At 33.9% G+C, this 23,586-nt stretch overlaps 1 protein-coding gene across 30 annotated transcripts in view; it reads right to left on the bottom strand.

Moving 5' to 3' along the window:
* Trpm (transient receptor potential cation channel, subfamily M) overlaps positions 1-23,586 on the bottom strand; it is a 403,692-nt gene that overhangs the window by 310,659 nt on the left and 69,447 nt on the right. For all 30 annotated transcript variants that reach the window (XR_012408366.1, XM_073992979.1, XM_073992998.1 and 27 more), the window contains one exon: positions 6,760-6,790. The gene's annotated coding sequence lies outside the window, so the exon portion shown is untranslated. The remainder of the gene's footprint in view (positions 1-6,759; positions 6,791-23,586) is intronic.

The following is a 23,586-nucleotide window of genomic DNA, read 5'->3' as shown; positions in this document are numbered from 1 at the left end:
CTAGGGATTTATGATAAACCACGTCTCCAGGTTCACAACAATTCTTAACAAAGCAAAGTTCTTAAAATTCAGTCTCATTCTAAGAACATTTCCTTGTAGCACCCAAGGAGCGCTCAAACACAGGACAGAAGCTAAATGACAAGAAGCTGTAAACACAACAAATAGCACACGCCTACTCCGTTGAACTTCTTCACATGCTCGAAGACAGTACTCGTTGCCCCAATAATGTGAAAGCGAAGTGGCAAAGTATAGATCACACTTTTCAAACTGCGGCAAAATCTATACTTGGGTACGAATACCCATCACCTAAAAATCTACTGAAAAGAAGAACGCGACATACAGAACAATCCTGCAGTCAGTAGCAACACGAAGCGCGAACGAAAAATATTTTGAGAAGAGAATCTTTTTGAGGTCACGGCGGCAATTAATCAGCTGCCGAACAACAAGTAGCAGGATGGGCTGTTTATAACCGGTGGCGACATACTGGTATGGAGAATGCATCATTTGATTAGCAAAATTTGGCTGGAGGAACGCTTACCCAACAATTGGAACCTCAGTCTGCTATGTCCCGTGCACAAGATAGGAGACAAAACGGTTTGTGCCAACTTACAGAGGCGTATTGTGTGATTGTCAGGCGTATTGTGTGAGGGCCAAAACATGTGGTCAATGGAATAATCGGGTCATACCAATGCATTTTTAGACCTGGGAAATCTTCACTCTACACCAAACCCTAGAGAAGAAACTGATCGACACATACCTCATTTTTGTCTAATAAAAGGCCGACTTCGAAAGCCCAATAATATCAAAAGTGTCCCACGCCATGCCTGATTTTGGTATTCCTGCAAAATTAGTAAGATTATGCAGAATAACATTAACTTACACTACATCAGGAGCTATGATAGGAAAAAAACTCTCTGAAACTGTCAATACCAAACGATGTTTCAGCAAGGCGACAGTCCATCGTGTGTGCTAATGTATATCCAAACAAGTAAAAAATCATTTTGTTCTGCCGGACCGCACTTTTTATACCCTCCACCATAAAATATTCAGAACTTAAATGGAATAATTAATTTTCATTCCTGTTCACAAATTTACTTGGATATGTTTTATGATCACGGATACCCCAAATGCCTTCATCAAAGTGTGGGCCTATGCTGACAATTTTTGGTGGAAAATTTTTTTTGACTAGGAAAAAAATTTAGTTAATATCCTGAAAATACCGAAAATTGGGATGTACCGTTATATGGGGGCTATACAAAAACGTGGGTATACACTGAGGGGCAAAAATGGAGAGTTCCTACTCAATTGTTATGGACGCTAGAGTGATTAATGGCCCGTTTCTCCAAGACGATTCGAATTTAAAATCGTTCGAATTACTACGAAACTCCTGTTTCTATAGGATATGTGTGCTTGATTGAAAATAAAAGCAATTCAATTTTTTTCAAAAACAAAAGTTTAGTTATAATACGAACGAATTTGTATTCGAATCGTCTTAGAGAAACAGGCCATAAAACAATGAGTTACAAACGGAAAAATAAACCTAATATACCTCCACCACTAAATGTATTGAAAATGGAACAATTAGCTTACTTTCGTTTCTGAAGGTATTTAGCTATTTCGCCACGCTGACTGAAGAATATCCCTTTCCTTTAAACAAGGTTTAACACAAATGAGACATCAATGTTTTATGCCCATTCTGAGTTCGAAATACAACGATACAGTCATTCCATTGTGCAAATGCACAAAATTTGTAAAATTCGTATTAGGAATATACCAAAATATGAACCTATAATGATCATTTTCTTTATGGAGCTTTACTACCCACGGAGAATCCGAAATAACAGTTACTACAGTCGACTATTCTTAAAAGACTTCACATCGAGTGGTAGTACCTTCTAATCAGAGAACCTGTAATAACAAATTTCAGACATTTCGGTAAGATAATGTGGTTAAAATCTTCAAAATACCGAAAATAGGGGGTGTGGACATATACGGGAAATTTTCTGGGAGAAGTTTTGTAGCCCCTCGGAAGACTAACAGCCTGTTCATGTATGTCGACCGAAAGGTTTCTTGCGCTTCGGAAGTGGAAAAAAATCATTTTCTGTTCATGTAAACACCTTCGAAACGAAAATCTATACGACCGACAAGCCCTACGAAATAACACGTAAACGTACACTTTTCCATTAAATTTGGGTTTATGTATTTCGAAAGGACTGTCTCTTATAGAAAGAGAATGTCAAAATCACTCACTTGCTTTGTAGCTGCCGAGTAGAACGTAAACTCGCGAATAACACCGAAAATCTTAAAACAAATTTATGCAACACATTCTTGAAACAAAATAAAAATTTTACAGATACGATTCAATGGCGCTTTCATTCATTATTTTGAAGAAATGAATTAAATAAAATAATTCAAAATACCGACACATTTTATTTTTCAAACAAAACAAATCACACATATTCCAATATTTGTATGTATATGTGGATTTTGTTTTTATTTCTCTTTTGGCTCTCTTTAATGGAACATAGTTGTACAAATGTACATTCAAATTAGTAGTATTTCGCATAGGATACGTAACGGCAGTCGCACGATAGTTTGCGAAATACATGAACGCATTTTTAGACGGAAGCGAGTGATTGCTTTCCTTTCGTACAGGTTTCCGTGCGACATACATGAACAGGCGGTAAATACCAATTTCAGCCATTTTTGTTAGAAAATGGGGCTAAAATCTTCAAAATACCTAAAATCGGTAATTAACGTTCTATGGGGAATATATCACCATGTGGACCTCGGGGGACTCGGGGGATCCTAAGAGTAATAGAAACTTCTCTACCAAATTATATAGCTCTATCTTACATATTGCGAGATGTATCTTGATTTGAACAGACAGACGGACAGACAGACATGGTTATATCCACTTAGAATTTTATGCGTATCAAGAATATATATACTTTATGGGTTCTCCGACGAATATTTCGATGTGCTACAAACGGAATAACAATGTTAATTATACCCTCCATATTATGGTTGAGGGTATAAAAAGAAAACAAACCCCTCTGAAATTGACGACCCCCGCGAATCAGCACCTGGTATGTCCGGACCATTTACAGAGTAGGTGCAGTTTGCATACTGACAGCTGTACTTGGTAAGTACAAAGCTGATATTATCGTAAATCCACCTCTCGTCAAACAAAACATACACCCTATCAGACACTCATACTACACGTACTTACATATGTGTATGTGTGGATGCAAATCATGGGTACTTGCGAAAGTAGATGAGGCAGATCTTGGTGTGTTTTAGAGAAAACTTTTTTAAGATTTATACGTTGACGGGATTATCGCTGTAGGCTTCTCCCTAAGGTGTCATTTAGAAAGAACATTCTTTCAAATGTAATACTCAACTACAGAACTTTAATATAAATTAAAATTCATATTCAATATTGCTGCTGTATATGGACTACACCGACGCACAGTGGTTCAGAATCGATTTTTCCTGATCAAAACTTTGTAAATTTTGAACGGATAAATATATTTTCATAATTCTTTTTTGTTCGACAGATAACACTTTCAGCTTTCAGACACATCAAATGCCACCGAATTCGGTCGAGCGATTGCAGAGGAATTCCAGTATAGGAATTCTGTAACTTTTATCGATTGAAAAGTTGTTAAAATTTCTTTTGTTTTTGTAACAACTACAAAACAAACAAATGAAATTGTTGTAAAATAAACAATGAGTAAAGTTGTTAAAAAGTTACTGAATAGGGGGGCAGGTCAAAGTTAAAAATTTGAGTTTTTTCATATGTTTAATAAAAATTTGAGTGTTTTTGAGTTTTTCATATGTTCTAACTATTTAAAAAAGGTCAAGCCCCAATAAGCAAACCACAACAATACAAAAAATTATTATTATTATTATTATTATTATTTTTTTTTTTTTGAAAAAATGTTTTTGAAATTTTTTTTAACAAATTTAATTTTTTTTCCAAAATTGAAAAACATACTCCTTGGGTTTTCATAAAACTCTTATAATTCTTATAAAAACTCATATGTTAAAAACATGTCCATTTGTGTGAAAAATCTATAATTTATATGGGAAACGGTTTCCGTACCGTTTTACCGTTTTTTATTTCAAAAGTATATATGGCCTAAAAGAGTATACTCTCGGACATCATTCTGTGAAAACGGAACTTTGTTCCATGCTGTTGCCTAAAAGTTTTAGTGAACTAAACTAAAAACTTATTCTAAAAAGGCACAAAGTAAAAAACTTGAATTAGGAAAACTTCAAAACCAAACACTAAAATCGGATATATGTACAAAAATAAATACAGAGCTGAATAATGTCGACAGCGAAGATATAGAAAATATATGGAATAATGTAAAGAATACTATAAACTCAATAGCCAGAAACACCCTAGGCAATTTTATAAAACCAAAGACCAAAAATTGGATGACTCAAGAAATCCTGCAGCTAATGGATGAAAGAAGAGCATTTAAAAATAAAGATTACGAAAAGTACTGGGAACTAAATAGAGAAACTCAAAGGGAGATACGTAACACTAAAAATAATCACCTAAATACTCAATGTCAGGAAATTGAAAGACTTATGAGCCTACATGACGATTTCAACCTGCATAAGAAATTGAAAGAAGCATCTGGACAATATAGGAATACAAATCCATCTATCCTTTTCAATAACAACAATGAACCGGCCTTTGAAATTGCAGAAAAGAAACATATCTGGAAAGAATATATCCAAACACTATTTAAGGATGATAACAAATCAAGCTACGTTAACAATGCATCAGATTATATGACAGGAAACAGCATCACAAATAATGAAGTAGAATCAGCAATAAAATCCCTTCGAGATGGAAACTGTAGCTTTTCCATCTCGAAGGGCCTGATGAAATTCCAATTGAATTATTAAAAATGCTAAACAACAGCATCATTGAGCTACTGACAAAACTGTTTAACTACATCTACGATACTGGTATATACCCACAGGATTGGCTAAAATCCACCTTCATAACAATACCAAAAAACCCCATGCCAAAAAATGCAATGACTATCGTCTCATTAGTTTAATAAGTCATGCTCTTAAAATTTTTCTTAAAATTATCCAGAAGAGAATATATGAGAAATGTGAAAAGGAAATGGGAGAAACTCAATTTGGTTTTAAGGAAGGAAAGGGAACCCGTGAGGCTTTATTCTGCATACAAATAATCGTTCAAAAATGTAGAAATGTCCACAAAGACGTATTTTTATGCTTTATAGATTACGAAAAAGCATTCGACACTGTGCAGCATAAGCTCTTGGAAATTCTCACAGCAATTGGAATCGATGAGAAAGAGATAAGGTGTATTAAAAGCTTGTACTGGCATCAGACTGCACAAGTCAACATAAATGAAGATTTAACTGAAGATGTAGCAATATCTAAAGGAGTTCGACAAGGATGCATTTTATCTCCACTACTCTTCAACATTTACTCCCAAAAAATTTTCACGAAGCAGTAGATGGCATCTAAGAAGGTATATTGATAAACAACAATTACCTAAATAATATCAGATATGCTGATGACACTACATTAATATCCGACAGCATATCAGGCCTACAAAATCTTGTTGATAGATTAACATCAAGTAGTGAGTTGTATGGGCTAAAAATAAACACCCTTAAAACAAAATTTATGATAATAAGTAAGAACAACGCTCATAACGAGTTGATTTTAAAAATACAACATTTCCATATTGAGAGGGTACAAAGTTTCAAATACCTGGGAGTTTTGTTAAATGATCAATGGGACTACTCAAAAGAAATCAAATGTCGCATAGAAATAGCAAGAGATGCATTTCATAAATATAAAAAAGTCCTAATAAGCCATGATATAAATGTTGCAACAAAATCTCGTTTCATAAAAGCGTATCAAGATATCAAACGACTCGAAGCATTTGAGATGTGGGTGTACCGTGGAGCACTAAAAATACCATGGGTCCTGCATGTACCAAATATTGAAGTATTTCGAAGAATGAATACAACAAGAGAATTATTACACAACATAAAGAAACGGAAAACGGCATATCCAGGGCACATTATGCGAAACCGTAAATACATCATTCTCCAGGAAATACTGCAAGCAAACATAGAAGGAAGACATACCAGAGGAAGAAAAGAGATGTCATGGATTCAAAATATCCAACAATGGACAGAATTCCAGAACGCCGAAAATTTTATAAGCATAGCGAGAAATAGAAAAATAAAAACATAAATATGTAATTTTTTGACAATTGTAATATGATCGCTAACATTCGAAAATCGAATACGCAATAAAGAAGAAGAAGAACTAAACTTGGAATTTCACTAAAATTTAGTACCTGAGGAAAAATAAAATACCTCACTTCCAAAATTGGAAAACATTTTTGGTCTTTGGGAGCACGCCACGCCCACACCTTCGAATAGTTTGATCTCATTTTGTGCTTTTCTTAGTTTCAGCATGTTTCTATCGAATCCCATATAAATTAACAATCGATAACAAGAAAAACTGGGGGGTTTGGCCAGGAAAATCGATTTCTGAACCACTGTGCGACGTAGTCAGAGCCTGGTGCACGATATTAGATCAGTTCTTAGGGAAACGGCTGAGGCACATCTCTGTTGGCAAAGCCGACTGAGTCCTTTTTCTTGTTTTCTTTCTTAACACAGTACTTTCTTCCATGTTAAAATATATTATGTAATAAAATTAGGGAGACTAGCTTTTTTAACTTACCCAAATGTCGGATGTTGATTTTATTTGTAATCTGAAATGACAAAGAAATTATTAAAACTCAATTTTTTTTCTTAATTAATGAAACATACAAAAATGTAAAAAAGAATCGGTCTATGAAAGACGAAATTTAAGACAAAATAACTTCTGCAAAGTTTTTTTGGAACTTAAGTAGTGTGAATCCTGTTGTATAACAGTAAAACACACAGTAACACTTTTATAAATCAATTTAGTCAAACCTTTTGATTGGTAATAAAAAATCAATCCCAGTTTTTACTTCACACACAAACACATAAAACAAAATTGTATTTTCTTATCACGACTTCATAGATTTAGTTCACGGTACAACGCCTGTTGCCTTACTACATAGTTTAGCAAAAACACAAAGTTTTCCTAAATGGTACATAGCTAAAAAGGATAACAAAAAGAAAAAATAAATATTCGATCAAATCATCAGTAGTAAATCAAAGTAGTCTATAAATTCAAAGATTAGGCAGATAACAAAAAGTATTACAAAGGGCTTTAAATGAAAACACAGACTGCTCAGATTTTAGGGGGATTTTAATAGACAACATTTAAGCAAAAATAAAACATCATGTTTTTTTGTGAATATATACCCAGACTTTATCCTTAACCTGAAAAGCTAAGATGTTTTATGTCTTTCAATAGTGCTTTTATTCGTAATATACACACAAATTACACTGTGCGACACAAAAATAATGACAAGGAAAACTAAACGGCTTATGAAAGTACGAGTGGATCAATAAAAAAGATTATGAAAGTAGAGGTAACCAAAATAGGGGCGAAATACTACACTTCACTTTAGGCACATATATAACTCAAAACAAGTTAAAGCCACACCAATTTTATCGCCATATCATTTCATATATATAAATTTATATCATATATAACTTTATTTAATATATCATATCAATTGGAATTGGCTTTTGCGTGACTTTTTTAATACTTAAATAGAATAAAATTTATTTTAGTTATTAATAGGCAAAAGGTAATTCATTCGTACAACAGAAAATAATTTTTTAAGATTTTTTTTTTTTTTTTTTTTTGAAAAAAAAAAATCCAAAGTGCTTTGTGCGTGAACTTTCTTAATAATTAAATGGAATGAACGTTATTTTTATTATTATTAGCCAAAAGTTCATTCATTATCGCTACAGGAGATTATTTTTGAGAAAAAAGGTCAAAAAGTCATAACCCTAATGTAGATACTTTATAACGTCTCTGACAAATATTTCGATGTGTTGCAAACGGAATGACAAAGCTAATTATACACTCAATATTATGGTGGAGGGTATAAAACAAAGAACATGAAAAACAAACCCCTCTAAAGTTGACGACCCCCACAAACGTTTTAAGGACAATGATCTGCGAATCTACACCTGGAATGTTCTCACTCTTTATAGAGAAGGTGTAGTTTACACAAATGTACTTGAAAAATACAAGGCCAATATTACTGCCATACAGGTGGCTGTCATGAAATAAAGCATGTGGTTGCGGATTTGTAGTCGGTGGGAGGTTAACAAAATTGGTATCCAGCTACACCCTAGTGAATGAAAGATTTGCTGCAATACAGATAAAAGCTAAATATTTCTACATCCTTTTTATTTTTGATCATGTTTCCACTGAAGACAAGTGAATTGTCCCAAATTAAGTGAATTGTTTCAATTTCAAAGCGCTTTGGCGATTTTTTTTTCTTTTTTTTTTTTTGATTTTGCTCATCTATGAAAATTGTAGTTTCAGAATCCGCAAAAACTTCCCAGGTGTAAGCTCCTTTCATTTAAAGTTGGTTCAAGAGCACCGTGAGAACTAATTAAAAATACTGACATATAAACGGTTCCAAAACAAATCCGGTTACAGAACTGTAACTTCTATGTACATTTTAATAGTTCAGATTTCGTAGTATCGCATAGCAAAAAATAACCATTAACAAGTAAAAAAGAGTTAAGTTCGGCCGGGCCGAACTTTTCATACCCTCCACCATGAAATATTCTGAACTAAAATGGAATAATTAGTTTTCATTCCTGTCCACAACTTTAAGTGGGTACGTTAAAATGTCAGATGATGTACATAAACAGCCTGTTCATGTATGTCGACCGAAAGGTTTCTTGCGCTTCGGAAGTGGAAAAAAATCATTTTCTGTTCATGTAAACACCTTCGAAACGAAAATCTATGCCACCGACAAGCCATACGAAATAACACGTAAACGTAGACTTTTCCATTAAATTTGGGTTTATGTATTTCGAAAGGACTGTCTCTTATAGAAAGAGAATGTCAAAATCACTCACTTGCTTTGTAGCTGCCGAGTAGAATGTAAACTCGCGAATAACACCGAAAATCTTAAAACAAATTTATGCAACACATTCTTGAAACAAAATAAAAATTTTACAGACACGTTTCAATGGCGGCTTCATTTATTATTTTGAAGAAATCAATTAAATAAAATAATAAAATAATTCAAAATACCGACACATTTTATTTTTCAAACAAAACAAATCACACATATTCCAATATTTGTATGTATATGTGGATTTTGTTTTCATTTCTCATTTGGCTCTCATTTATGGAACATAGTTGTACAAATGTACATTCAAATTAGTAGTTTTTTGGATAGGATACGTAACGGCAGTCGCACGATAGTTTGCGAAATACATGAACGCATTTTTAGACGGAAGCGAGCGACTGCTTTCCTTTCGTACAGGTTTCCGTGCGACATACATGAACAGGCGGAAAATGTTTCATTCGGTAGGCCCTTTTTATGGTGCCTATATCTAACTATTTATGTTGACAATTTTTGGTGGGCTAGAAAGTGGGAGGTACCGTTATATAGGGGTTATAATAAAACATGGACCTATGTTGACACTTTTTGATGGGAGCCTTTAATGTCAAATAACTCCTAATTCGGTTAAAAATTGTAGCTATCACCTCAAAATACCGAAAATCGGTACAACTTCAAACTTCAAATGTCATTAACAGCTAGTTCAGAGGTATGTGGGCTATTCGAAAATATGAAATTAAATGAACAAGTTTTGTTGGCTTTTAAATTTCAAATTACAGAAAGTTCGTCCAGAAAATAAAGCTAAGTTACGGAAAATCGGTTGGTTTGTTTTGGGGCTACACAAAAACATGGACCTACGTTCGGTTAAACATTTTAAGTAAAATCCTCAAAGTACCGAAAATCGGGAAGTATCGTTATACGGGAGCTATATCCGAACATGGACCTATGTTGACAATTTTTTATGTAGAGGTGTTGTGACCACTAAGAACTTCAAATGTCAAATAACTGCTAGTTCGGTTTAATATTGTAGTTAAAATCATCAAATTACTGAAAATCGGGACGTACTTTTATATGGGAGCTTTATCAATACATCGACCTTTCTTGACAATTTTTGGTGGAGAGGTGTGGTGACCACTAAGAATTTCAAATGACAAATGTTCAAATTACAGAGAATTCGGTTAAAACTTGTAGGTAAAATTCTCAAAATACCGAAAATCCGTGATATGGGGATTCCGAAATCCGTTATACCGAGGTACCGTTATATGGGGCTATACCAAAACATGGACCTACGTTCATAATTATTTCGAATATAAGTTTTTTGGTCACTAAGAACCCTAAATATCAAATTATAGCTAATTCGGTCTAGAAATGTGAACTTAAACGTCAAAATACCTGAAATCGGGCGGTAACGTTATATGGGGTCTATTCCAAAACATGGACCTATGTCCACTAGTTATATAAGTTTATTGACATTTAAGAACCCAAAATGTCAATTTATGGCTACATCGGTCTGAAAATGTAGCTAAAAACGTAAAAATACCGTAAATCGGGGGTACCGTTATATAGGGGCTATACCAAACCGTGGACCGATATAGCCCATCATCGAACTTGACCTGCCTGCAAACAAAAGACGCATTTTCCCAAAATTTCAGACAATTTTGGTGGAGAGGTGTGGTGACCACTAAGAACTTCAAATGTCAAATGTTCAAATTACAGCTAATTCGGTTAAAACTTGTAGGTAAAAATCTCAAAATACCGAAAATCAGGAGGTACCGTTATATGGGGCTATACCAAAACATGTACCTATGTTCATAATTTTTTCGAATATAAGTTTTTTGGTCACTAAGAACCCTAAATATCAAATTATAGCTAATTCGGTTTAAATCGTAAAAATACCTGAAATCGGGCGGTACCGTTATATGGGGGCTATTCCAAAACATAAACCTATGTCCACTAGTTTTGTTATATAAGTTTATTGACACTTAAGAACCCTAAATGTCAAGTTATAGCTAAATCGGTCTGAAAATGTAGCTAAAAACATCAAAATACCGTAAATCGGGGGGGGTACAGTTATAACCCCCATATAACTACCAAAACGTGGACCTATGTCCACAAGTTTTTTTATATAAGTTTATTGACACTTAAGAACCCTAAATTTCAAGTTATAGCTAAATCGATCTGAAAATATAGCTAAAAACGTCAAAATACCGTAAATCGGGGGGTACCGTTATATAGCGGCTATACCAAAACGTGGACCTATGTCAACAAGTTTTGTTAAATAAGTTTACTGACACTTGAACCCTAAATGTCAAATTATAGCTAAATCGGTCTGAAAATGTAGCTAAAAACGTCAAAATACCGTAAATCGGGCCGTACCGTTATATGGGGCCATCATCGAACTTGACCTGCCTGCAAACAAAAGACGCATTTTCCCAAAATTTCAGCGTCCTATCTCCTTTTTTGTGGATGTTAGAGTGATTACCACAGACGGACGGACGGACGGACATGCACAGATCGACTCAGAATTTTACCCTGATCAAGAATATATATACTTTATAGGATCGCAAATGAGTATTTCAATACGTTACAGACGGAAAAACAAACCTAATATACCCTCAATACTATGGTGGAGGGTATAAAAAATTCCAATAACTCGTAATAATATGGTCCACATAAATCGACGAATTTCCTTGCCGTTATTGAACATTCTATTAAGAAAAAAAGTCATGTTGTAGGTACCGTTACTTCGAATATAACGCTGCAACCAACGAAATTTTAATGTTTCTCTCGCAACAAGCTTCTTTTCTATCACTTCATGCCAAATTTTTGGGAATTTTTGAAAAAAATATTTTAGCATTTTTGGCACTGTGCAACACTGAAAATGCAAACAACTTCTAGTGGGCATTTTCTGAAAGTACATATTAAGACTACAAAATCCCTAGTTGGGTTTTGTGTTTTTAGATCGGGTTTGGATTTTATGGCCTCATCTATATCGGGCTAAAACGACCCTTTTTCCATTGATTCGGGCTTTATCTCCCAAACTAATAAGAATTTGCGGTCTTCAGCAATATTGTAGTCCTAAAATAGTAGAATTTAAGTGTCAAATAAATAAACTAGTAAAAACATCACCTAGCGCATCAAAATTGATAAAATATATGAACGTTTACATAATTTCTGGAATTATGGTCAGTTACAGCCAAATTATTGAGAGTTGAACCAAGTAACCTTTCCCAAAAATTTGCCAAATAATGTGCTCAGCAATTCTTTAGAACATTCTGAAACTGTAATACGCTTATTTCATGTTGTATAGGTGGTATTTCATATCATACTTTCTACTAAAAATATTTCAAACAACGTTCTCACAGGCTGTTTGTTTACTCTTGTTTGAAATTTCAATGTATTGTTGATATATTTTTCAAATTGTCGTTGAATAATACGCTAGAAGCAACATGATAGAGGCATTTTACTACAATGATATGTTCTGAAGAGTTGTGTATTACATTCCAGCGAGTATTTTCCGCAAAGATAACATTAAGAAAAATTGAACCGTTTTGGAGATATGCTGCGAAATATAAACAAATTACGGAATTTTTAGATATATTATAAAATTTGAGGCAATAAATAACGTTATTTCTGTTCATTATTTTCCCAAATACTTTCTTCTTGTTCTTATCTTCACGTTTGCTGCGGATGTCATGGAAGGATTTGCATTGGTTTCGAAGATATAGCCCCGATTTGCTTTAAAAAGTCAATATTTAACCATGTTTAGATAGGGCCAAAAAACCGAACTCGATCTAACTAAACAAAACCCAAAGACGGTTTTTATCTATTGGGTCTGTACTTTCATAAAAACCGCATTAGAAGTTGTTTGCACAAAATTGCATTGAAAATGTTGCACACTGTTATTGAAGATTAACGTAGTGTGTGTTAGGGTTATGAAATTTTTACAACCTCGTATCCCCGTATTATATTTTGATGAATTTTTATGATGATTAGATAAAATCTTAATAATAATGTGATTCGATAAAAAAGCTCACGAATAAAGTTTTTCTATATGAGGATTTTGGCAAATTTTTGAAGTCACTACAAGCACATATATGCATAACTGAAAATAAGCTTTGGAGCCACACGGCATAAAATAACATAACCCTTTCTCACTAAATTTATCATCACATAATTCCATATATATCATATACGTATCATATGAAATAAAAGTGGGTTGTGTTTGATCTTTTTAATTATTTAAATGGAACAAACGTAATTTTAGTCAATGATTCGTGCAACAGAAAATTATTTTTTGAGAATTTTTTTTGTTCATCTCAATGTATTTTTTCACAAAAAAGATTAGGAAATCATTTTTGAGAAAAAAATTCAAAAATTATAACCCTAGTGTGTGTACTTGCCCACAAAAGCAATTATATTGTTTCAACCAGGATCACAAAGAGAACCTTTGGTAAGAACGAACCTCGAACAGCTTATAAACTGCATTTGAATTTTCCACTTTAGTGGGGAAAGAAATATTTCGATGTACAAATCTTAGACCACATCCTTTCGAGATTTATTCTGGGTAAAGGGAAGCGGAGTTGGACTTAATAAATGTTGAGCTGAATGAGTTAAAAGCAATATTTTCATGTGGTACATTTTGACTTATCAACCACATGGCAGAGGGTGTAACTGTAACCGCTTTGGTACGTGAGTACATATTTTTGAACTAGCATAACTGTGTTCAAATATAGATAGATATTTAGTTAGCAATAATACACAGTTGTATGCTTATTAAAAAATATCAATTACATACGAGTGTATGTAGGCGGTTTTAATTATGTAAGTTATCAATAGTTTCTGTACTGCCTACCTCCTATGATTCTTTGTTGGTGTGAAATTGAAACAGTAATAAAACCAGCACAAGTAGATGTTGCAAAAAATCTAATTAAGAAAATGTATAAAACCATAATCCCAGTAATAATCAATGAGATTTACTGAGCAGACCACAAATTAACCATTTCACAACCAACTTATTTCGGCTAACAACCCTTGGCGTTTTATGATAAGGATTACAGAGAAAATAGATAAAGACTTTTGACTTCTAAACAAAATAAACAAACATACATACACGTGCAATGTACATACACATACAGTGTTGTTCAAAAGAACAATTTGAAGAATGTATGCAACAATTCCGAATAATTTAATTAATTCAAAGCCATTAATGTTGTATTTATGTTTTGATTACCACTGCTTGTGTATGCATGTCTGAATGCAAATTTCTTTAAACTGAAAATTACTGCAAGACAAATATTGTGATTGTAAAATTTTGGCAAAATTTTGATTCTCCTATATTAAGAGACATATTTAACATTAATTAGTTAAATTAGTAAATAATTATATATGTGTTGTAAATATATTTACATCTTATATTCACGGGCAATATCATTGAACTAAAAATAGTATCGAGCTGAACCCATCGATATGAGTCAAGTTTTACTTGCTCTTTCGAGGATTTTCGTGGGAAAAATATATAGTTAGTTAATAAGATTTAAAGTCAGTCTCACCGTGAAAAATCTTCTCCGTCACCAAAAGTTGTCGATGCTCAAGGAGGCTTGATCGAAAATCGTCTATAAAATTTGGAAAATCGTCAATATGCTCCGAAACTAGATTTGGTTGCAGTTTAATGCAATTTTTTCGCGGATAGTAATGGCAATGAGACTGACTACATAAGACACGCAACACTAGGGTTATGATTTTTTTACAACCTCATATCCCTGTATGATATTTTGATGAGTTTTTACCTAAGATTACATAAAATTTTAATAATAAAGTGACTCCATTAAAAAAGCTTCCGCAAAAAAGCTTTTAAAGTTTTTATTTTTCAGAACTTTTGAAATTTTTTTTTTTTGAAGTCACTGTAAGCAGATATTTAACTGAAAACAAGGAATAGGTGCACACGATATAACCAAAATGACATAACCGTTTGTTTCTAACTAATTTTGTCATCACAAAAATTAAAAGTGATTTGAGGGGGCCCTTTTTAATATTTAAACGGAATAAAAGTTATTTTAGTCATTAATCAGCAACACGCCATTCATCCGTGCAACAGGAAATAATTTTTTGAGAATTTTTTTCATTTCATAGAATTTTTTAAATTTTTTTTTTTCAAAGAGGTTTGTGCGGACCCTTTTTTATAATAAAATCGAATGAATGTTATTTTAGGCATTACTAGGCCAAAGTTCATTCATTCTTACTACAGGAAATCATTTTTGAGAAAAAATGTCAAAAAGTCATAACCCTATCACAACACACAGCAAATTTTCTAACCAAATCCCACTTAAATACCGCTATAAATAACAGCTTCCAGAAAATTAGATTAGTAATGCTGCAAGGTAATGCTGGGTACACATTGGCAGTTCTAAATGACAGCTTTGCTCACACTACAGATCGGAATTTTGTTCGGATCGTCACGAAATTTTGGGGGTTGATTGGGGTCTCACAGAGAAAGAAGCCTATTGGTGGTTGGCGTACATCCTACTTTTCCAGTTTTTTTTATTTGGGTTGTACTGACGATGCACTTAAATGCGTTTCAACAAAATTGACTTGTATTAATGAAGACATTCGAGCAAAGGCGCTAAGCTATCCCAATTTTAATATTTTGAATTTTACCAGTCAAAAGCTAATGCACAGGGGTAGTGGTGTAGGGTATCACATAGTCGGCCCCACCCGACTATAGCCTTGGCTCACTTGTCTTGTTTTATTTCATTTCTCAATTTTGGGCAAAAAAAATCAAAATGACGATAAATCGTCAAATTTGGCAACACTGGCCACGATGCCATTTGAAAAAATTTAAATTAAAGCAATTAAAAACACACACTTTTGTCAATTTCTTAACGAAATTAAACCGTTTTCGAAAAACCAAGACATCTAATTTTTAAAGTTCAAACCAATGGAAATTTATTAGAACGATTTTGTCAAGAAATTTATTGCTCAGTCATTAGACGTCATGTTAACATTATTATGGCCTCAAGAAATAAAATAAATGAGCAAAGCTCCCTATGCTGCCTTTGCAATGTCAACACAGATGAAATACTTGAATTTCTAAAAGATGAATGAATGTCATTACCAACAAATGGTAAATTCCTTGCCTTATTATGCCACGGAAGACATTTCAGAACAGTTTACCTACCCCCATACCTTCCCTAAATTATTATTTTCTTAGGACATACTTACACTTGTTGATGTCTATACACTACCACTGACATTTCCCGAAATAAATCTAAATACCACAATTTATCCGTCCGTAGCAAAGATTCATTTTAAACCAAATGCCATAATAATTCATGACAAACTTCGTATGCTCAGACGTCAAGTGTACATTGCGCTCTGTCATTTTTCATCAATTTGCATTAATAAATTTTTAATGAATGCAAATTTCAGCCGCTGACTCAGGGAACATATTCCGTTGGATGGTATCGCTGTCTCCAATCATTTTGCTTGATGAATAAGCATTCAGCCACTACTGCGTAGTGGTATCTAGCACGGAATATAGTTGGTACAAATTGTTGTTTTTGAGGGGAGCCGGAGATATGTATATTAATGCATACACACATTCCACTGAGCATAATGTCATCCTGTTAGTCTTTCCTGTTCACAGTTGTCAACGTTTGGTTTAGAGGCATTATTCAAACTTAATTAATGTACAACTTCGGTTATTGTTGTTATTCGAGTGTTACAATTATGAAAGTTAATAACAAAACAATAACTACGAAATGGATTTTGAAATCCTCCTTGGAATATCCTAATACATATGTGTAAAGAAAAAAAAATCAATTAAGAATAATAAATGGACAAATTCCAACAAACTTTTTAGAAACAAAAGACATTTTTATTATTTATCACCACCACCCCCATAAGAAAAACTGAAATCTATCAAAATATGTCGAAATGTAGCTGAAGCCTAACATTTAGCCTTCTGGGATAAAAACTTATTTTGCATCAATCAAATTCGCTTCAAAAATATTTTATTCAAATACAAAAAGACATAGCTTTAATTACACTGCGCTACAATAGTTGACCAAAAAATATTCAAGGATTCTGATCTATAATTTCTGTCTTGTTGGGGTCCATGGACCTTTTCTTTCTTTAGGTCACTTCGTTTTTGTACCCTCCACTATAGTATGGAGGATATATTATGTTTGTTTTTCCGTTTGTAACGCATTGAAATATACATTTGCGACCCTATCAAGTATATACATATATTCTTGATCAGGATAAAATTCTGAGTCGATATAGCCATGTCCGTCTGTTGAACTAGAGCGTTGGTCACAAAACATCTCCACTAAAAACTGTCAACATAGGTCCATGTTTTGGTATATCCCCCATACAACGGTACCTGCCGATTTTTGGTATTTTGAGGATTTTAACTACAATTTTTAACCGAACTAACTATAATTTGAGATTTGTGGTTCCCAGTGGTCACAAAACATCTCCAGCAAAAACTGTCAACATAGGTCCATGTTTTAGTATAAACGCCATATAATGGTACCTCCCGATTTTCGGTAGTTTAAGAATTTTAGCTAAATTTTACGACCGTACTACTTGTAATTTGCCGTTTGAAATTCCCAGTGGCCACAAAACTTCTCCACCAAAAATTGTCAACATAGGTCCATGTTTTGGTACAGCCGACATATAACAATAACTCCCGATTTCCGGTATTTTTAACCGAACAACCAATAATTTGACAGTTGAGATTTCTAGTGATCACAAAACATCTCCACGAAAAACTGTGAGCATACATTGGTACAGCCCCCATATAACGTTACCTCTAGATTTTCGATATTTTGAGGATTTTAGCTACAATTTTCTGTAATTCGACATTTGGTCACAGTGGTCACAAAACTTATCCACCAAAAATTGCCAACGTAAGTCCACAATTTGATATAGCCCCATATAAAGGTGCAGACCGATTGAAGACATTTGTATATGCATTTTTTAAACTTATTTTGGTATCAGTGGTCATAAACTATCTCCGCCTTTAATTGTGGACAGAAAAGAATAAATAATGAATCCGTTTTAGTTTAGAATATTTTATGGTGGAGTAACGCTTTTTTACTTGTTTTATTTTATAACGGTAAATGCAGTGAAAACGGGGTTTCTAAGATTTTCATTTTAAAACTGACATAAAAACTATGGATTTCTATTATTTTTTCTTTAAAAGGGGAGAAGAATACCTTTCGAAGAAGCCATAATTATATTCTACACCACTATGTGGGGAGGGTATTAAAAGTTGGTTTTGGCTCACTTCTCCAGATAAAGCGTTCTTGCCAAGTACTGCTTCAACAAGTGAGGCACCTGACTGATATGACGTTGGGATTTTAATGTTATCAGAGGATAGCTGCTGGAACATCGTTTCCGCATTGTTAGGCAACAGCTTTTAACTCGAATGCCTGTTGTGTTATGCTTCCTATCAGTTCTGTTGTCGGAGGAGTCTGAGCTATTTTCGGAAGAATCAGGTATCGCAGAGCTAGTAAGTGATTACACAGACGCTTCCATTATCATCCTTCGCTTGAGTATGTGGATGGTATTGGCACCAGCAGGTTTGTCGCTGGTATAACCGACGTACTCTTCCAGAAGTTTTGTTAATTTTGCACATATTGGTTGATCAGATATGCTACATATGCGGTAAGTTGAGCTTTAAATAATGATCGCTCATAAATGTGGCCTCTGCAAAAAATAATCCCTAACAGTTATCCAACAGAAAAACACATATCAATACTTTTCTCCCTCAAATTGAATTTGAAAGGTGTAGCTACCATAAAACCCCGAAGAACAATTCAGCATAAATGCATCAGAATTTATTAGTTTCTTGCCGCAATCGTAAAAATGACACAACCTTTTCTTTTTTCATAAATGTTCTTTAATTGTGAAAACAAAACAATTAAAAAAGTATCAGTCGGCTTGGCCGACAGGGATATACCCTCAGCCTCGAACCTAAAGAAAAGAAGGTTTCTCCCTTCGAGGGTTATCTTACGTACTACTCAGTTTTGTTGGTGCTGGCAGTTTTTTTTCTTTGGAGTTTTGGCCATTATCTCAAGGACTTGACCCTACAAAACATGTACCGTCGTAATAGGGAAAGCGATTACAAGTTGTTACAACAAAAACCAAAGGGGTTAGCAGTCCAAATTTGGGACCGATTCGGCTGATCCGTTCGAGAGTTATCGTGCTCTCCAGCCACTACACATTGTGCCATAGGGCAGGGACGTAGTCAGAAATGCATCTCGACACTATTTCGGGGGGCAACAGACAAAATTTGATGTTTTGTGAGTAAAATATACAAAAATGTCAAAAAAATAGCATTTCGGGTGGGGCCCGGGCTCTCCCACTGGCTACGTCGGTGCCATAAGGGTATTTTAAACTATTTGAGAGCAGGCCTTAAACTGCACTCTTCACAAATTTTGTGTGGGAAGTACTTGAAGAAGTGGACCTATATAGTCCATATTCGAACCTGGTCTTTTTCCCGATATTACAATACGAAAACTATGGACCAAATCGGTTACTCTCTTCAAGAATTATCGAGCGCACAATTTTTCCGAATAAACTTTGGACCAAATCTGTTCATCCGTTCGATAGTTATCGTGCGCACCAGCCAGACAGACGGACGTACATAGCTAAATCGACTCAAAATTGTCTGAACACATTTCGTCCAAACATACTTGAGGTCTAAAACCATTATTCAGCATAAATGCTGAGGGTATAAAAACAAGTAAAAGAGTATAAGTCGGCTTTGCCGACAGAGATATACACGCAGCGTATGTGAATTGAATCTTTCATCTACGGACAGATCGAATACGATCGAAATGGAACTGATCGCATAGTCCATTGTGAATGTGGATCTTATTTTGGTAATCATTTCTTTTCAATATATATCGCGTCCACTAGTCATTTCAGTTGGACACCGTATAGCTTAGAGCATTTGGATCACTATGTCAGGTAGCATGGACTTCCAAAAGAATCTTCGAACACTTCGAGCACTTAAACAAAGACGTTGAACTTTTTGGGGGAAGGTAACCCAAGTAGGAGACCGAGGGCCATTTTCGAATATGGACAAAATATTAGGAGATCCAAAGTTTGGACCAAATCGTTTGTTCCCTTCAACAGATATAGCGTATACCATTTAAATGAAATTTTTTTCAATTTTTGGGGGGAAGGTACCGGTAGTTGCGGACCGAAATTGCCCATATTCGAACTTAAACTAAGTTTGGAAAAATAATACGAATGCCAAATTTTGGACCAAATCGGTTGATCAGTTCGAGAGTTATAGTGTGATCCAACTTTTCTATTTTCTTGTCCCTTATGAAACTTGTACCATCGTAACGGAGGCAGTGAATACAAGTTGTTACAACAAAGCGATTCGAGGGCAGGTCTTAAGCTGCATTTTTCCGAAATCTTGTGTAGGAGTGGACCGATTGTGTCCATATTGAAACCTCATCTATGTCTTGTAGAAATTTCACGACGTGCAAAGTATGGACCAAATAGGTTACTCCCTTCAACAGTTATCGTGCACGCACATTTTTGAAAATGTTCGAACTATTGTAGGAGAGGGGTACCGGAAGGAGTGGACCAATATGGCTCATCTTCAAACTTTAACTAAGTTTGGACAAAATATTACGAAAACCAAATTTTGTTCGAGAGTTATCGTGCGCTCCAGTCAGACAGGCGGATGGACATGGCTAAATCAACTCTAAATTGTCTGAAACGGATTTTGTCCAACCATACATGGGGTCTAAAACCATTATTTCGATGAGGCACATTTTGCCCGAATGAATGTGTATATACCCTCGTTACCATAAATGCTGAGGGTATAAACAAAAACAAAACAAAAATTGGCAACGTTTTTTACAAAGAAATACATTCGATTCACAATGAGATACCTGCACTTAATTGTAAATATAAAATTTAGATATTCATCGATTTCTATGACAGGAATGTGTCTTTTTCGTTCCCAGGAATGTGACTTTTCGTGAAAGTTATAAGACTTGACATTTCTTTTCCGTTTTGGGTTTATATGATTAACAAAATATATAATTTTAAAGAGGTTTGTGCGTGACATTTTCTTAATTTAAAATTCATTCAGAAAATCATTAAAAAAGCAAAAAGTTACCCTAAAAATTAAAGTTCGAGGAGCCGTAAATATTGTTAATATAGCTTCCCACAGCTCTTCTCTTTAAGAAGGTTATATTGCCTTTGTTATTTTTAGCAGAAAATGTCCAAATTTTCCGACCCCCATTATTAAATTTCCCAGCATGTTTAATGGAACTATCCTTATTAAAACCAAAAATCGCAATTGTCATCATTGGTAATATTTATTTCAAAGCTTATGCAATTATTTGCTCGTTTTTAATTGAAATAAATTGCCGAGTTATCGAATTTTAAGCACAACATTTATTTCCAAGTTCAGACTTATCGTAGCTCAAAAAATGTTAAAATTGCTGTAGACACCACCATAACACACATTCTTCTTATACATATGTACATATGTGTCTATTTACAGAATATACACATACATAGTTACGCAAGTATCAACTTAATGTTAGTCAAGATGACAGTCACATGCATCCAAAGTTATAATTGTGGAATAACTACCATAGAAACTTTTTCGAAAGTTCATTAAAAGGAAATGTGTGCGGTAAGGAAGAAATAAAAAAGGAAATTACAAAAATTGGAACATAATATCATTTAATAGCATTGAATGTTCGAGCACATCCTCTTAGACTCTATAGCAATGTCGTGAACTTTTTCTAGGACACACACACATGTTGAATGTAGTTTGTTTTTCATTGAGTCGTTTCCGAAACGCACTATGCGGGCTGTTATTGAAAAAAAAAAACAGTCAGCATCATCGTCTTCATCGTCGTTGACATTGACAATGGCAATGACATTATGACAAAAAGTATTATCATGAAGACAGAATACGTATGTCACAAATGAGATTTGTTCTATGAAAGAACAAAGAGTTGAAATGGCATTCTGGCATTTAGTCAGTAATTATCATCATTTTAAAATGATTATCGTTAATCATAATCGCTGTCATTTATTTTTGTTCTTTTCGACTTGGGAGACTCTTTTGATAATTTTCTTAAAAAGGTTATCTAAAAAAAGCATTTTTGTAAAAAAATTGTAGACTTTTATAAAACGGATAATGTTTTGATTCTTTAACGTATTAGTATGAGTTAGCAACACTGTTGATATAGACGGTAAGTATTAAAGACAACATTATTTTTCCCGTTAACTTACCGGTAGCTTTCTGTAATTATAGTTCGGGATTTTTAATTATAATTACGAATATCCCTGTTTTGATACGTTTCAATGAAAGTGGCAAATGTTAAAGAGTCCGATCTGTACTTAAAATCAGTACCAATTATTTAAGTGTTAGTAGTCAAATCTCACAGATATCACAAAAAGCGTTCTGTCATATCAGATCAGGTGAATATCATCTCTGATAGATCTGAGATTTAAACCAATACAAAATATATTGGTATTATAGGGCAAATACCAGAGTATTTTCAATAAACTCTAGTCTTACTCAATTTTAATATTTTGACAAATATGACTATTTTAATACAAAAATGTAATATATTGATTATCATCAAAGCTCTAAATCAAGACCAAGTAGACTGACCTACGTAAAAAACAAACAAAGATGGGCAACGTAGTTTTGCCTAAAGTCATGTACTTTTATAGGTCCCCTCGTTGTGAATTTTGTAATAAATTGACTTTTATTCAGGCTCAAATATTGTAAAACATTTTGAATTTTTATTAACGCTCTTGTCACGTTGGGATGCGCCCAAAGACAAAAATAAAAAGAAAATAAAAAAACAAGTAACAGTGTTTTATTTATAAATGCACTGAAAACTAGAAAATAATTTATCGCTTCGCTTCAATATGTATATTCTTCTTCATGATGGAATCTCTCAAATAACACGCTTGCCATTTAATTTTGTAAATATTCTTAATTCATCTTGAAGAAGAATATACATGTTGAAGCTAAGCGAAAAAAAAAAATATTTTCTAGTTTTCAGTTCATTTATAAATAAAACACTGTAACTTATTTTTTTAAATTATTTTTTATTTTTAACTTTTTAGTAAATAAATTTTATTGACCACTGAGAACTTTATAACAGCCTATTTAGGCTGAAAAATTAGATACAAAGTTTAAAATGCCTGAAATCGGGTGGTACCGTTTATAGGGGCTATACCAAAACCTGGACCTATGTCCACAATTTTTGGTGCGGAAGTTCCTGTACAATTGGGAACTCCAAATGCCAAGTTACAGCCAATTCGGCCTAAAAATGAAAGATAAAATCCTTAAAACAGTGGAAATCGGGTGGTACCGCTATATGGGGGCTATACAAAAACCTGGACCTATGTCCACAATTTTTGGTAGGGAAGTTTCTGTACCATTGGGAACGCCAAATGCCAAATTACAGCCAATTCGGCCTAAAAATGAACATAAAATCCTTAAAATACTTGAAATCGGATTGTACCGC

Source organism: Musca autumnalis, unplaced genomic scaffold, assembly GCF_047663935.1.
Source record: "Musca autumnalis isolate F117 unplaced genomic scaffold, ASM4766393v1 scaffold_5, whole genome shotgun sequence".
Taxonomy (NCBI): domain Eukaryota; kingdom Metazoa; phylum Arthropoda; class Insecta; order Diptera; family Muscidae; genus Musca; species Musca autumnalis.
The sequence above is the reverse complement of the archived record's forward strand: the minus strand, read 5'-3'. Positions and strand labels throughout refer to the sequence as shown.